Source organism: Girardinichthys multiradiatus, chromosome 22 (genome assembly GCF_021462225.1).
Source record: "Girardinichthys multiradiatus isolate DD_20200921_A chromosome 22, DD_fGirMul_XY1, whole genome shotgun sequence".
Lineage (NCBI taxonomy): Eukaryota > Metazoa > Chordata > Actinopteri > Cyprinodontiformes > Goodeidae > Girardinichthys > Girardinichthys multiradiatus.
In genome coordinates, this window is record NC_061814.1 from 3990489 (window position 1) to 4006759 (window position 16271).

Genomic DNA, 16271 nt, shown 5'->3' on the forward strand with positions numbered 1-16271 from the left:
CAAGTGGAAATCTCCACTTTCATGTTTTAATTTGGACCCTCCAAGCTCCCCTGCTTCTGCCCCAGCATCTGTTGTAGGAGAGGCTGTCTTATTTTGCTTATTGTACATAGTTTGTAATTTTCTACTGTCAGTAATAAAATAAATATGACTTATGTGCTTGCATCATGATTTTATATTTTATCTTTGCATACACTGGTGTTCGGAGTCAATAGTACTACCCAAGCATTTGTAATTTTTGTGCATAAATTTTTTATGAAAAGGTAACCTAAATAAGGTAACTTTTTTAGTGGGTGAAGTCATGACACAAATGACAATTCTTGGATGTGTCAATGCAGAAGAAACCATACACTTTAGTGATGGTACCTTAATATTAAGGAAATCTGGGCCAGATTGCAATTTGTATTTACTGATAGTGGGCTAGTGTTTAATAGAATTTTATTTGTTTTAAAGAACTACTTCATGGTTCATAAGTATGTTGACCTAATCATTCCAAACCAAAAGTAATTTAAGTGTTGGATTTTTCTTAGCTTTTTCTTTTAGCATTTCATTTGAAATAAAGTATTTGTAATATGTATAAAACAAAAGAATAGACAATTTTAAAAGACACAAAAGTTTCCTTTTAAAAATTCATTATGAGATCCAATGATACATGTTTAGCATCAGGGCTGGCAAGGCAACAAGAGTATTTTTATATCTTCAGCAGCACAAACTGCTGCACACGCCTGCACACAGTTGTGATGGTGACTCAACAAAGATGTCCGATGCTGAAAGTCGTATTTTGTTGCTCCAGAGATGGATGTAGCTTGTTGCACAGGTAGGTAAATATTTGTTCAAACATCCTAAAGGTTTGTAACCACTGCATGTTCATCCCAACACTGGGGCGCTCGGTTAAACACCCAGACTGAGTGTCTGCAATGATAAATTAGCAAATTCTCAATTTCCAATTGAAACACACACACATAATATATATTAGAACACCTTATATCTTCAACTAATAAATAATTGTACACTGGGCCTACTGTGTATATGACCAATATAGCAAGCTAGCATTAGATACCGTTATCTTCACACATTATCTAACTCGTACCCTTCTGTCTGAAACCTTCCTATGGCTTCCCACAAACTCTTCTACTTTTCCAGAGGGTTTCATCTTGCAAGTTTCTCTGGATCTCTTCTCTTACTATAAGTCTGACAAAATGCCAAACACTGAGCAGCAGGTTTTGTATTGCTTCTGAGTCCTTCATTCTTGGATTCTATTTGTGTCACATGCAAATCCTGTCACATTATTTTTTTAACTCTGGGGCCACCTTGCTCTGACAACCACACCCACCTTGAGGTGGTACGCAAACGTAACCTGATCCACAGTAGACACAGAGCAGTTGGGAATATTGAAGGGTGTGTGTGTGTGTGTGTGTGTTCTTGTACTTGTTGCTGAGTGAGAACCATTTTTTGTATTTTTATCGCAAAGTGAGGACATTTTGACAAAGTGAGGACATTTTCCTGGTCCTCACTTTTTCAAATTCCGTTCTTGGGACAGGGGTTAGGTTTAGGACTAGGGTATGAATTGAGTTATTGTTAGGGCTAGGGTTAGGTATTAACTGGTTAGGGTTAGGGTTAGTGTTAGGGTCAGGGTTAGGCACTAAAAATCAAGGAAAATGAATGGAAGTCAATGGAAGTAACCGAAAAGTCCTCATAAAGATAGTAAAACACAGATGTGTGTGTGTGTTTGTGTGTGTGTGTGTGTGTGTGTGTGCAGACTAGTCTGTATGCAGACTAGTCATTGTCCTGGATCAGACCAATGGCAATGGTAAGTGGGGAGAGAGATCATCCCTGGGGGATGCGGCTTTTGATTCTTGGCCTTTCCAGCCTCACCTGCTGCTGCCGGTCAGTCAGGAAGCTTTAGATCCACTGACAGGTGGAGCGTTTGAAGCATAAGGGAACCTCGCAAAGCTTCAGACACTTGTTTAAGATCTGAGAGAAGATAGACACCAGTTGGTCAGTGCAAGCTCTCAGGCTGGAGGTGGACACATCATCAGGCCCTGGTGCTTTTCTGGTGTTCTGGTGCTGAAAGAGCTGACACACACATCCTCACAGATCTTACGTGCAACTAGGGGTCAAAGGACAGAGGGCGGAGTTATTGGTGGGGGGTCCCAGGTTGGCCTTTACTGTGGGTGTTAGGTGTGAATAATTGGGTGGGAGATGTGATTGACTGTTTTTCAAACCTGCAGAGGGCAAGTTGTTGAGGTCGTCAGCCAGACGGAGGGTAATCACAGTGTGGGGGGATAGGAAGTTATAGTTAGCTATAGTTAATGATGTTGTGCAGGCTCCTCCAAACTGCTGCCGGATCATTAGCTGAGAACTTGCTGTTAGCTAATCACTGTAGCTTCTTTTAGCTGCTTTGATCTCCTTGGTTAGTTTGTTTCTTGCCTGCTTATTCAGGGGCAGTTCCCCAGTGCTGTAAGCAGCTTCCTTGGTTGGATGCAGCTTCCCCAGATGTGGAGGGCAGTAGTCTTTTAAGGCTGGGTAGCAGAAGTCCAGTGTTAGTATCTCTGGTGGGACACCTGATATGCAAGTTTATAGTTTATAAAAATGACTGCTAGTGAGGGCAGCATGACTTCTGTAACAGTGGAGACATCAGTACACCCACCTTCATTTATATAAAGCCGATCCCACCCCCTCTCTTTTACCCTAAGAGCTCCTTGCTGCAGTACGCTTGAAACAGCTGGAAACTCTGTGTTATGATTCTGGCACGTCTGCTCTACCCTGTCTCCCTGGCTGCAATCAGCATATTAGATGCACCTGGTGGCTGCTGCAGTGTAGTGCAATCTGTGGAATGCCAAGCACCTGTGTCTTCCCTGATATATACTGACTCTGACAAGCAGACGGTGCCAGACTTTTGAAAGCCATCGTGTGAGTAGATATCCAGCGTTCCTTCCTGTCTGATCATTGTTCTTGACCTTGCCTTGCTTTTTGGATTTATGCCTCTGCCTGCTGCCTGTCGGACTATTTGGATTCTGGTTGTCGACCTTATTTCCTGCATCTGGTTTATGCCTCTGGCTGTCCCTTGCCTGACGCCTCTTGTTCCGATCGTTGACCCTGTTTCTGTCCTTGGATTATTGAGCCAGCCTAGCCCTCGGATTATTCAGCCTGGAGTCACTTCTTACCTGTGCTGTGGAGATCACCGCCTGCCGCCCACTGTGGTTTCCCCTCTGGGTTTCAAGTTCCACTCTAGACAAAAGCAGGTTAGTGGCTTTTCTGATCCCTGCAAAATCTGGAGAGACTACAACTCACTAATCCCTCTTTCTGCCTCAGTGATTCCTGGAAGCTGTGAGGAGTGTTACCTGTGTGACGTTTTCCTGTGGCTGAATAAACCTTTTAAACTTTCAGTACTGTGTCTGGCTGAATCTTGGGTCCGCCTTTTTCTGATTCATAGCAGAAAAATCTGGCCAAAAATGGACCCATCGCCAGCACAACATTGGCGTACCCACGTTGATGACACCCTTTTGTTGGGACCTACAGCCATGGATTTCAACACTAAAACTCCGGTACATACTTTTCTGGAACTTTTCAAAATAAAGTACATTAACCTTCTTCCAGCACAGCCAGGAAAGGGGGTAACTGCGGACTTCCTGTGGTGCCATTACCCAAATAAAAGCACAACTCCGAAGGGGGAAGGGGGGTATCAGAGGACTTCCCAGTCTTTTGATACCCCCACATATCGCTCTCTTTCCACACGGCCTTTGAGGAGGACGGTTCAGGAGAGGCCCAGCGCGCGAATGTCTTTTGCTGGCAAAAGACATAAAATTCAACTGGATCCAAAGCCATACGATCATCGATCATATGCAAAGTTAAGTAGAATGAAATACTGTTTGTGTATCCGGTATTTTCATTCATGAACGGAGATAATTAAGGTACAAGCATTGCTGACTGTCTCTCCGAGGCCCAGCAGACGCAAACGGTGTTCGAGAAAAGCCCCGGTAAAGACGCAGTCTCCCAGCCTGAAGGAAGACGGCAGAAACCGCAGCGGACAACGTCCGTTCTTCATCCACAGCTGGAGGTTAGCGGGAAGCTAACCCTTTGTTCACAGAACGAACGCACCTTCTGATCGGGAGAAACTGAGGAAGTTAGCGGGAAGCTAACCCTTTTGTTCACGGTGGATATCTTCTTCGAACTTCGTCGCTTGGACAACATTCCTCACCACAATTCACGAGGTTAAGTGTTAAGCAGAATAATATAGAGATTAACAGTTAGAATGAAATAATCTGAACGTTTTCATTCTATGAAGTTTTGTTTTGTGGAACCCGGCTATCTTGGTGCTAGTAGGCTAGCTATGGCACGTGCCAGTTCTGTGTTCTTTGTATGTTTTAAAGTTAAAATAAACTTTATTTAAAAGGTGGTTTTAACCAGAACATTGCTCATAACGCGCCGTCCGCACTTATGCATTTGAACCCTTTTATTAATCCTGGTATTTTAAAGGTATGTGTTGATTCTGGTGCTAAGCTCTCCGCTTCTTTGTTAGCTCAACGGCTAGCCGGTAAGGACACGTGGTAGCACTAAGACTATTTAACAGAAAGGTGGTTGGTTTTCAAGCTAGTGAAAAATCGTCCCTGAACATCATTTACTATATTTGATAACTAAGTAAACACCATTAAGCCCATTTCTCCAGAAAGATTTGGCTCTTTTCCAAAATACCCTTTTTTAAATATTTCTTTGAATATTATTTCAATAACTAAAGGCAGCTAATTAGACACCGTTGTGAAATGGTCATCCAGAAGGTTGGTTTTATTCAGCAGGTCATGATTTAAAACATTATTTTATTAAAATGATATTTTATCTGATCTTGCAGTGTGAAGGGTTGTCTAGATGTTACTGATTATTGCCTAAGTTAATTCCAAGACTAACTTAACTTCATTTCTGGATTCTTCAAGAAAATCCTTGGTTCTCAAACATAAACATTGCATGGTAATGTTGCATCACTCTTTTTGGTCATGATTTCCAATCATCTTTAATCAACTTGTTTATATTGTACATAGTCTATTAGTCTTCGTCATTCTTTAATTCTGCTTGGTAGTTTAGTTTAATTGTTTTAGCATAGTAAAGAGTTTGTTGATTGAAATATGTTTGACTTTGAGTTGACTTATTTTTGTTAATAAATTCTTGTATTTTAAGAAATTGTGTGAATTAATTCCATATATGTGCAGAGTTTATGCTGTTCAATAATGTCAGAGCTCATCTCGCACCTTTCTATTTTGTCCTAATACCATCGCCTTACTGGGCTGATATTCACAGGACAACCCTTAACAGACCGAAATATTATTTGATAAAATATTAAAATATTAATAATTAAATAATATTCTCAGATTCGTATTTACAACATAGTGGCGTCCCTGGGTGGGCATTATCATGAACAGCTTACACTGTACATAAATGTGAATGAATAAACCACAACTGCACATTATTGATGTACCAAGTGATTAGCTTAAAACCAGCTGTCACTGGTCACAATAGGACTCAAAACATCAGAGTTCTAACATCAGATGTCACTGATTATATTTAAGAGAACAGTATAACTCGTGACACTCCAGGAGTTCACAAATTTAGACTTTCGTCAAAATTAATAACTCCAATATCTCCGTGCTAGTAACAATCAACTCTGCTACATAAGCAAAGTTTTAGATGTTCTGACTCAGTCTGGTTTCTTCTGTGTAAGCATTAACTTGAGATTTGGTTTAACTTCAGTTAACCTCACTGTCCAGACAGTTGCTGCACATCTGTATCCAGAGGCTGTGTGTTGTGTAAGACCACAATTTGAAACTAAATTAACTTTGCAGTTAGTTTAGTATCTGACCTCATTTTGATGCATGTATCCATTCAGGAACTTTATAGTTTGTTTTATGGTTTGAAAGAACAGGATTTTTGCCAGATTAAATCCCAAATTTAATCTAATCACCCTGCCTGCCATAAAGGGGGGTGAATCAAAAGTCAAATTGCAGTTATTACACTTAGGAGGTGTAGCAATTTTCTTTTTCCTTTGCATTGTAAACAAAATTCCCTAAAAGGTTAAGAGTAGTGTCTAATCACTAGCTCCTCCCAAGAAGGGTGAAAAATTAACTCTAAATTCACAAATATCCTTAGAGAAAGGAGTAGCATTGTAACACTTGGAGCATAGTGTTGTCATAAGTTACAGGTTGAATGATCAACTGGTGCACCCATTTTACAATCAAATGTTTCCAATATATGTATAGTCAGATATACATATATAGCTGGACATACATTTGTTAGATGTTGTTGCTTTCAGCAATATTCTCATAACTTTGTTGTTGTTTTGTAGTGTCTGCCAGAATGATGGAATCACACTGCATTATGAACTCAGCAGACGTGGAGATGCAGAAGGTGGTGGTTGCTGATCTCATCCGTTTGTCTCCAGATGAGCGGGATGTTTTAAATCTGTTTGACCTTGCCACATGTGATCAGAGGATTCAGGAGTTGGTAAACTTCATTAAGTATCCGACTAGAGATGCTCTGATTTCAGATGTTCTTTGTCAGCTTACCTTGTTGTATCAGTAGAAATCACAACTGGAAGCTAAAAGATATTCTCAGTTACAGACTGACCATCAGATGACTCTTCAAAGCGAAAATGCTGCAAAGCTTGAGCTCTCAAAAGCTGAGGAGAGAACCAAGAAAGCTGAAGCAAAGTTAGTGGACCTCAAGGCAGATGAGCTTAAGAAAGCTTCATCCCAAAAGCAGGAACAAACCCCCACTTCTCAGGTACCCAATTTGCATTTTCACTCACAGCAGCTGCAGCAGCCACAGCAGGGGGCAGACTCAGACAGCAGGCATCCAGCACCTAGGTCAGAGTCTTCCCCTCCTAAATTTAGCCAAAGTGTCCAACTTACTTCCACAGACCTTAACAGAAATGTTGGAAGTCAGATGGTCTCCAGTGGTTTCCTGCCAAATTCCATTGCAGTGAACAACCACCAAGATGACCGAGTGCCGGACTCGGTGTGCACAAGTGGCCCAATTCAGTGGGAGGAGCACCCTTCCAGCCTGATCGGCACCCCTCTCCTTTCTGACTCTGTGTCGAACCCTAGGGACCAGGAGAGACGCACATGGCTCTCAGGTGACTCAATCCAACCTGACCGACCACCACTTGCACGAGTCCATTCATTAAAAAGCTCTCATTTAAATCATGAGAAGACTTGTCTCCTTCCCCAGAGATTAGGTCAGGATCTTCCATCATTTCATGAACTTAACCAGCATGACTTCTCAGATGGACGTGGTCCACCTTTTGAGCATGGTGTCCGTTTCAAACAGCTTGAATTCCTTGCTAAAGACATAGAAGTTTTTGATCCAAGTAGCCAGGAGTCAAATATTGATGCTTACCTGCGTTTTCCTTCTGATCGTGAGAAGCTGAGGCTTATTTGGAAAACAACAGCTAAGAGTGTTCATGTGTTCATAAAAACTCTTCCTCCAGAAATTAATGACAGTTATCCAGCTCTCTGCCAGGTTCTTAGAGAGGAGTACTACGTTTACAGAGATGAAGCCACTGCCACTATTAATGCTTTGACAGTTTTGCAAAAACAGTATGAACCTCCCAGAGAATATTTCCACCGTTTAAAGACTGCTTATTTTCAGGGATGTTATGCTCCAGGTCTTGAAGAAGTCCACACTTTTAAGTCTTTGTTTCTTCACAACCTCCACGTTAGCGTGCAGTATGAAGTGACCATGCATTGCATAACAGAGAATCTCTCCATGCAGGAGACTCATAGATATGCTCAGCTTGTGTGGGAAACATGTGTCCATTCAGACAGAGCAGGAAAAGGCAAAGTTAGAGTGTTAAACATTCAAACTGAGAACAGGCCTAAGAAGAAGCGCAAAGTAACTTCCCAAGTGATGCAACAGAACCAGAGGGGTGGTAACTGGCGTCAGCCACAACCCAAACCACCAGTTAAAAGACAAACACCTTTTCACAGTGCAACATCGAACTGTAATGTTCATAAAATGAAGAACATTATGGAGAACCCTGAGCATCCTCTTCATGAGACTGTCCGACAACAACAGTGTCTTCAGTCAGAGGCTTCTTCAGATCTGCTGTAAGACGGAGCGCTACAGGAGATTCTTCCTGCCCACAGCCATCAGCATCTACAATGGCTCTTTGAGGAAACCTTCATAATATGAGCTATAACAACATTTAATTTCCCTTTGGGATTAATAAAGTATTTTTGAATTGAATTGAATTGAAAAGGATGCCCTACACCATACTAATAAATTATTGTGGTCTAACACCAGGTGTTTCAGTTTCATTGTCCAACCCCTCTAGAAGTGGGTTATTCACACCTTTACGGATAAGAGCTCCCATATTCTGAGCTGCAGGATTTGACTCCTGCAGCTGAACCAAAGTGACCGCCACTATAAAAGCATTAGCCTGTCATCCATTATTTATGAACTGGACAGTGATCTTTGAGAACCATTCTTCACCACATTCAGCCTCATAAGCACACAAAAACCAAAAGGGAATTGGATTTGAGTGCCACTGATGTCTCACTGTAACTGTTCATTCTTGTGCTGACACGAAACACTTCCTTGGACATCTGCCTTTACCCTTTAGTGCTGGCCACACATTTTTTCATTCCTCGACCAGTGCAGTTACAGGAAAACATGATTTCAAAAATGACATAAAATTAAATTTTACGGATTTTACTCAAGTTACTCTTGGATCACAGAGTGGAAACTCCATTGAATGAGGCAAATAATGTGGCACAGTTACGGTCAAAAGAAAGTACACTCTTTTTCAATTTAATAACACCATGCCATCATAATAATCATTCATTCTCTACCAGGTTATGGAATTATTTAAATCTAACATCAAGTGTTTCCTGTTATGTATTAAACAAAGATAAAGCCAAAATAAAAAAGCTGTGTTTGAAGAACTACGTACACCCCCAACTCTTATTTACATTTTTTTTTTGGTTTCTGCACAGGATTCCTAAGGCTGCACCATTGCATTTTAACCATGTCTTGCATGAACCAGAGTCAGTCAATATTTAGCTGTTGAAATGAAGAGGTCACATTTGACTGCTTTGAATAGTTCCCAGGTTCCCGGATTCTGTGGTTGTATAGAAGCAAGCCCAAATCATCACCCCTCTACCACTAAGCTGGACAACTTGTATGAGGAATTACACATGCTTTACATGTGTATTTAGTACTTTGCAAAGTTAATTTCAGCTTCACAATTTAACTGTGTATATTTCTTTTTTTTTTGCCCTTCGCTGCATATAATTTTACTGATTGCTATTTCTTGTTAGATTTCGCTTTGTATGTTATACTTAGTTTTGTTACGCTTCTTAAGTATTAAGCTTCTTAACCGGGACCTGAGTCAGAATTTTGTACCTTAACATGTAAATGTGACCTGGTATGGCAATAAAAATCCTTGAATCCTTAAATCCTTGAATCCTGACACAGCAAATTATAGCTAAAGGTTAAATTCTTGAATTGAAGGAGGGTATTCTTTCGGTTTGATTTCATGACTGAATTATTGAAAATACCCCCGTCGACCCACAACCCAAGAAGTGGTATAGAAAATGACTGACTGGCTGACATATTCTTAATATTTAATAACCTTTCAGATTATTTACACTTAACTCTTTTTCATTTTAACATTAAAGACATGATTAAAGACAATTGTGTGACAAAATAGGCATATTTTGTTGTTACATTTTGCAAGTACAAAGTCACCAGGAGGGGAAGTCTCCGTTCATTCAATCATTATGTGAGCGTCAATGATAAACTGTTCAGGTAGAACCCAAGTTGCATTAAAAACAGCGTTAATATGGTGAAATGGTCCATTGCTCTTGGTGGCAGCAATACTACGACAGCAGCCGTTGATCAGAGCTGGAAAACTGAGGGACAGATGGGCTGGTCCCACCAAGTACAACCAGTTGTGATTGGAGGACTAGTCAGCAAACTGCTTCGAACGAGAAACCTCTGAATTTGCAAATGAAATTATGTCAGAGCTCAGGATATCTTGCAGACAAAGGAGACTGTTGAAGCAGAGTCTATAGCCACGCTGTTCAGGGCATCGGATGGAAAAGATCGCCACAGAAAAGGTTGTTGCTGCTCATGTTGCTACACAGATCAAGGTTCAGCAGCCTTTTTTTTTCCAACACTTCCTTGTTGGAAAAGTATATTTAGATATCAGCAGTTATTGTTAATAATTCAAAATCCCAAATTCCTATTTTTATTACTAATAATAATAATGTGAAATTATTATCTTCTTAAAATAAGATAAATTATACGCACATATATTTAAATAAATATTTCACCAAAGATTCTGAAAAAAATGACCCCAGGTACAGTGCCTTGCGAAACTATTCGGCCCCCTTGAACTTTTCAACCTTTTGCCACATTTCAGGCTTCAAACATAAAGATATAAAATTCAAATTTTTTGTGAAGAATCAACAACAAGTGGAACACAATCGTGAAGTGGAATAAAATTTATTGGATGTGTCAAACTTTTTTAACAAATAAAAAACTGAAAAGTGGGGCGTGCAATATTATTCGGCCCCTTTACTTTCAGTGCAGCAAACTCACTCCAGAAGTTCAGTGAGGATCTCTGAATGATCCAATGTTGTCCCAAATGACTGATGATGATAAATAGAATCCACCTGTGTGTAATCAAGTCTCCGTATAAATGCACCTGCTCTGTGATAGTCTCAGGGTTCTGTTCAAAGCGCAGAGAGCATCATGAAGACCAAGGAACACACCAGGCAGGTCCGAGATACTGTTGTGGAGAAGTTGAAAGCCGGATTTGGATACAAAAAGATTTCCCAAGCTTTAAACATCCCAAGGAGCACCGTGCAAGCAATCATATTGAAATGGAAGGAGTATCAGACCACTGCAAATCTACCAAGACCCGGCCGTCCCTCTAAAGTTTCATCTCGAACAAGGAGAAGACTGATCAGAGATGTAGCCAAAAGGCCCATGATCACTCTGGATGAACTGCAGAGACCTACAGCTGAGGTGGGAGAGTCTGTCCATAGGACAACAATCAGTCGTACACTGCACAAATCTGGCCTTTATGGAAGAGTGGCAAGAAGAAAGCCATTTCTCAAAGCCATTTCTCAAAGATATCCATAAAAAGTCTCATTTAAAGTTTGCCACAAGCCACCTGGGAGACACACCAAACATGTGGAAGAAGGTGCTCTGGTCAGATGAAACCAAAATTAAACTGTTTGGCCACAATGCAAAACGATATGTTTGGCGTAAAAGCAACACAGCTCATCACCCTGAACACACCATCCCCACTGTCAAACATGGTGGTGGCAGCATCATGGTTTGGGCCTGCTTTTCATCAGTAGGGACAGGGAAGATGGTCAAAATTGATGGGAAGATGGATGGGACCAAATACACGACCATTCTGGAAGAAAACCTGTTGGAGTCTGCAAGAAACCTGAGACTGGGACGGAGATTTATCTTCCAACAAGACAGTGATCCAAAACATAAAGCCAAATCTACAATGGAATGGTTCACAAATAAATGTATCCAGGTGTTGGAATGGCCAAGTCAAAGTCCAGACCTGAATCCAATCGAGAATCTGTGGAAAGAGCTGAAGACTGCTGTTCACAAACGCTCTCCATCCAACCTCACTGAGCTCCAGCTGTTTTGCAAGGAAGAATGGGCAAGAATTTCAGTCTCTCAATGTGCAAAACTGATAGAGACATACCCCAAGTGACTTACAGCTGTAATTGCAGCAAAAGGTGGCGCTACAAAATATTAACTTAAGGGGGCCGAATAATATTGCACGCCCCACTTTTCAGTTTTTTATTTGTTAAAAACGTTTGACACATCCAATAAATTTCATTCCACTTCACGATTGTGTCCCACTTGTTGTTGATTCTTCACCAAAAATTTGAATTTTATATCTTTATGCTTGAAGCCTGAAATGTGGCAAGAGCTTGACCAGTTGAAGGGGGCCAAATACTTTCACAAGGCAGTGTAGCGTCTTCAGATCTTGAATCATCCCTTGTGTCTGCTGCTGCTGCTCCATGCTGATCACTTCGCCTCCGGTTGTTTCACTCAGTGTCGTATTTACTGTAACCTTGGATTTACACGGGATCTGTTCCGGTCCGGTCCCCTGTGAAGCCCGGAAGTTCTCCAAGAACCATACGCCCATTACACAATAAAAGCCAGTGATAAATGCAACTCATTCTGTGGAAGTTAAACTGCTTTATTTTCATTTCATGCATCCAGATATTTTAATGTGTTTTGTTATACAATGGGTAAGTTCACTGAGTGCAGCAAAGCTATATTTGTTGCTTAGTTTGGTGCATTTAATGTTGAATTGCTCGGTTTATAATCCCTTAGTTAACTCAGTAACTGATCTAATTGATCTCATGGAAACAACTGCTAATATATACATATATAAATATATGTCAGTCAGTCATTTTCTACTGCTTATTCCATAGTGGGTCGCAGGGAAGCTGGTGCCTATCTCCAGCAGTCTATGGGCGAGAGGCAGGGTACACCCTGGACAGGTCGCCAGTCCATCACAGGGCAACACATACAGCCATACACAAACTCATTCATACACCTAAGGGCAATTTAGAGTGACCAATTAACCTAACTGGCATGTCTTTGGACTGTGGGAGGAAGCCGGAGTACCCGGTGAGAACCCACGCATGCACGGGGAGAACATGCAAACTCCATGCAGAAAGACCACCGGCTGGGAATCGAACACAGGACCTTCTTGCTGCAAGGCAACAGTGCTACCAACTGCGCCACCATTCAGCCTATATAAATATATGTATTTATTATAAATATATGTATTTATTAATATAGCAAGATCTAGTCTATCTTTACTAAATTATTTTTGGAAAATCCAGATGTTGTGCTCATTCTGTTTCCTTAGGGTCCGGTATGTTTCATGCATATTGACTCCAGCCGTGCCCTGGCATCAACCAAAAATATACTCTGGTCGAATTATATGGCCGTCTGTACGTCGCAACATATGTGTTCTCCCATCTGATGAAAGCTGACTTTCTTCTCCTGACTGCTGCATCTTTCTGTGACTGTGACTGAAATATGTTTACAGAAACATCCAATTCTTCGGTACCGTCTCTGTTGCTGGCCATTGTAGCAGCAGTCAGTTTACGTGCAGGGGTTCCCCTCTGACATCATAAACGTTAGTAGACTGGAAATGCCTTTTTAGTCAAATTTATGAACATTTATCTTAACAACCGTTCATTTCAGTGACATGAATTTACTTTTTTGTCAGGATCTGCCATTTTGGGTTTTGTTTGTTTACTTTTTCAGTTAGGTGTTTCTCTTTGTTTTGGTTTAATAGTTATGTTTATTTATACCTTCTGTCATCCTGGTGTTTTAGTTTTGTCTACACTTCTGCCCCTTAGATTTAGTAGTTCCTTCTTCCCTCATCCGTAGGTCCCTTTGGTTATTGTTTACTCATTTGTTTATTCCTTAGAATTGTTTCTCCCTCGGGTTTATTATTATCAGTACAGTTCTCTTTGTCTATTCCTTATGGTTATTTCCCTTCTTTGTTTTTTTTTTGTTTTAGTTAGTAATGCTTAGTATTCTTGTACTTGTTTACTTTTAGTTATTTCCATGTCCTTAGATTTAGTTCCTTATAGAGTTACTATTAATGTCAGCTGATGTTCTGTTTAGTTTCTCGTTCCCTGCTTTGCCCAGTTAGTGTTTCCCTTCAGGTCTGTTTCCTGAGTTTGTTGTTTAGTTTAGTCTCTCCTCATGTTTCCGTATCTCAATTTCCCCGTAGCCATAGTAACCTATTTCCCTCAGTTCCCTACACCTGGTCATCACACCTGTCAGTACTCACCCTGATTACCTGCCTCTCCTTCCCATTGTCTCACTATTCACTTCCCTCTGTATAAAAGCTCACCGATTTCACTTGTTCCCTGTTGTCGTGTCCTGCTATGCTCCTGGTATGTTCCCGATTCCATGCCAGTCTAGTTTCTGTTCCTGTTCAGCCCCCAGCAAGTCCTGTACATCTTGTTTATCTTGACCTGTTTCTCCGGGCTTGATTAAGTCTGCTCTGTCAACTCTGTTCGTCAAGCCTTCCAAATAAATAATGGATCTTAACCATACCATATGGCTCCCGGGTATCTCCCTGCATCCTGGTCTGACTCCTCAAACACAATTCCTGACATTTTTCAAATATTTATCAATGTTTCCTTTCTATAAATGTAATTGGATTTATCATGAAAATTCAATGTCACAGGCAGTTTAAGATCTTCATCAAAACTTTGCATTTGTGCACCTTTGTGTATGTGGGATTGTTGCCTAACAATTTAAATACGTCATGATGCTGGACTTTGTGCAACTCAGTTCCATTTCTGATGCATTTAGGCTTTGTGTTATTCTCCTTTATTCCTGAATATCTCCAAGTAGACCTCAGTCGCTGTTTTATAGTAATGTTTATGTTAGTTGTAGTTTAGTTTCTTTTCTGACATTCATCCTATTTCAGGGTTGCCCAAGTCCTGTCCTTAGAGGAACTACCCCAATGTATCCTCGAATGACTAAATTCCTTCATCAGCATCCAATAATTCAGCTCTGCAGAGACCTGGTAAAAAACCATTAATTTGATTCAGGTGTGTTGGAAAGGGAATGTGTTGCAGGATAGTAGCTCCCTATGTGTTCTCAGGTTTCTCACTCATCTGCTCCCACTTGTCTCTTGTTCCACTTATTACTTCTCTTCAATATACACTGGATTTCTCCTCCATAGTCCTGGTTTCTGGTCAATATTTCCTGCTAACCATCTCTGAGGACTTTTGGACACAGTTTGTTGAAAGATTTGGTTTGCTTTCTTAAATATCTCAATTTTTGTCTCCTACTCTGTCTCCTACTCTGTTCCACCCCCATCCCATCTGCTTCCAGTTGAGTCCTACACATAAACAAACTGAGTGTAACTCGCAAAATGTGAGTTTTTATGCATTAATGGCTAAACCAATTAGGAATAAAACTTTATTTTCAGTTAAGAGGAACTCTGCTGCTACAAGGAGTCTTATTTGAAAATAGAAATTTAAGTTTTCCAACTTTTGGTATGAGAAATTATATTGTGTGTTTTGTTACTTGGTTAATTAGGATTTGGAGATAAGTTAATCGTAACCATTCCCCTTTAGTGGAGTTCAATGGTTGTCTGAGGCTTCCATGGTTAATATATCTTCCTCCATATTTACATTTGATCAAGCTGTAACACAACTTTACCATGAAGCCTTTTCTTGGCTGATCATGATTATCAAAAGCGTATGGGACTGACTCCCGGACTTTGAAACACAGGTATATAGGTGCTCCTATGGAGTTAAAATTGTCTCAATATTATTCAATCAAACAAAAAACTAATCTCAATCAAAAAAAAACAAATCTCAATCAAAAAAAATTAAGTTGTGATCAAAACTTTCAGAGTTGTAACATAAACTTTTATTTGCGCATGTCAAAAATCTTTGGTTACGAGTCTCGCTTTTTTGGTTTTGACGCTCTCTGTTTTTGGTTGAACTCAACGAATTTTGAGTCCTGGGAACATGAACATCCTGGGCAGGGCCTAAAGACAAACGCTGTAAGACGTTTCCCTATTGGTTAGCGCTGACTAAAGCAGCAGACTCTGATCCCCGCATCTCTGAACTTCTGCTCGAACTACAGGGCTTGCAGCGTTGCTTCAGTGAGGAGACATCAACTGTACAGAAGAAAACTGCGGTTAAGTGAGCCGACAGTTAGAAATACGCGGTTATGCCAGCCGACACCAGCTCTCTCTTAAAGATTAGCGTCGGGCATACAAGGCGCATTACAGTAATGGAGCAGAAAGGACGCCGATCCTGGCAACGGTTGAGAAAATAAGAGGAAAACAGAAAAGTAACCTACAGAACATTTATATTAATTACATTTTTACAACTTTCACATTCATGTTTTATGTAAAAGAATAAATATTTTATATTTTACTGTACAGTTTTGGAGAAATATCTTGTCAAAATACCTCAAAATGTTCAACCATTATATGCATTTGTCCCACCTTCAGGAATTTATTTCTCCAAAACCATGAGAGGTGACAACACAATCATTCAGATTTTATCAGAGGGTCATCTACGCTATAACCAAAATTAGTATTTCATAATTTTACTGTAAAGGTTTGGAGAAATACACAACTACCCCAAGTGTAGTATAAAACAGAGTCCATGTCGGGCAGATGGCATCCCATAATCCTGTGTGTTGTCTTCACAACCCGTGATACTTCCTCTCCTGTGCAGTTC

The 16271-nt window shown here is 40.4% G+C and overlaps 1 protein-coding gene across 5 annotated transcripts in view; it reads right to left on the reverse strand.

Moving 5' to 3' along the window:
• Positions 1–16271, reverse strand: part of ltbp1 (latent transforming growth factor beta binding protein 1) — a 260233-nt gene that overhangs the window by 165701 nt on the left and 78261 nt on the right. Inside the window, exon 1 of one of the 5 annotated variants that reach the window (XM_047351285.1) lies at positions 2336–2340. The exons of the other annotated variants lie outside the window; for them this stretch is intronic. The gene's annotated coding sequence lies outside the window, so the exon portion shown is untranslated. Of the gene's footprint in view, positions 1–2335; positions 2341–16271 lie in introns of those variants that run through there. 5 annotated transcript variants of the gene reach the window in all.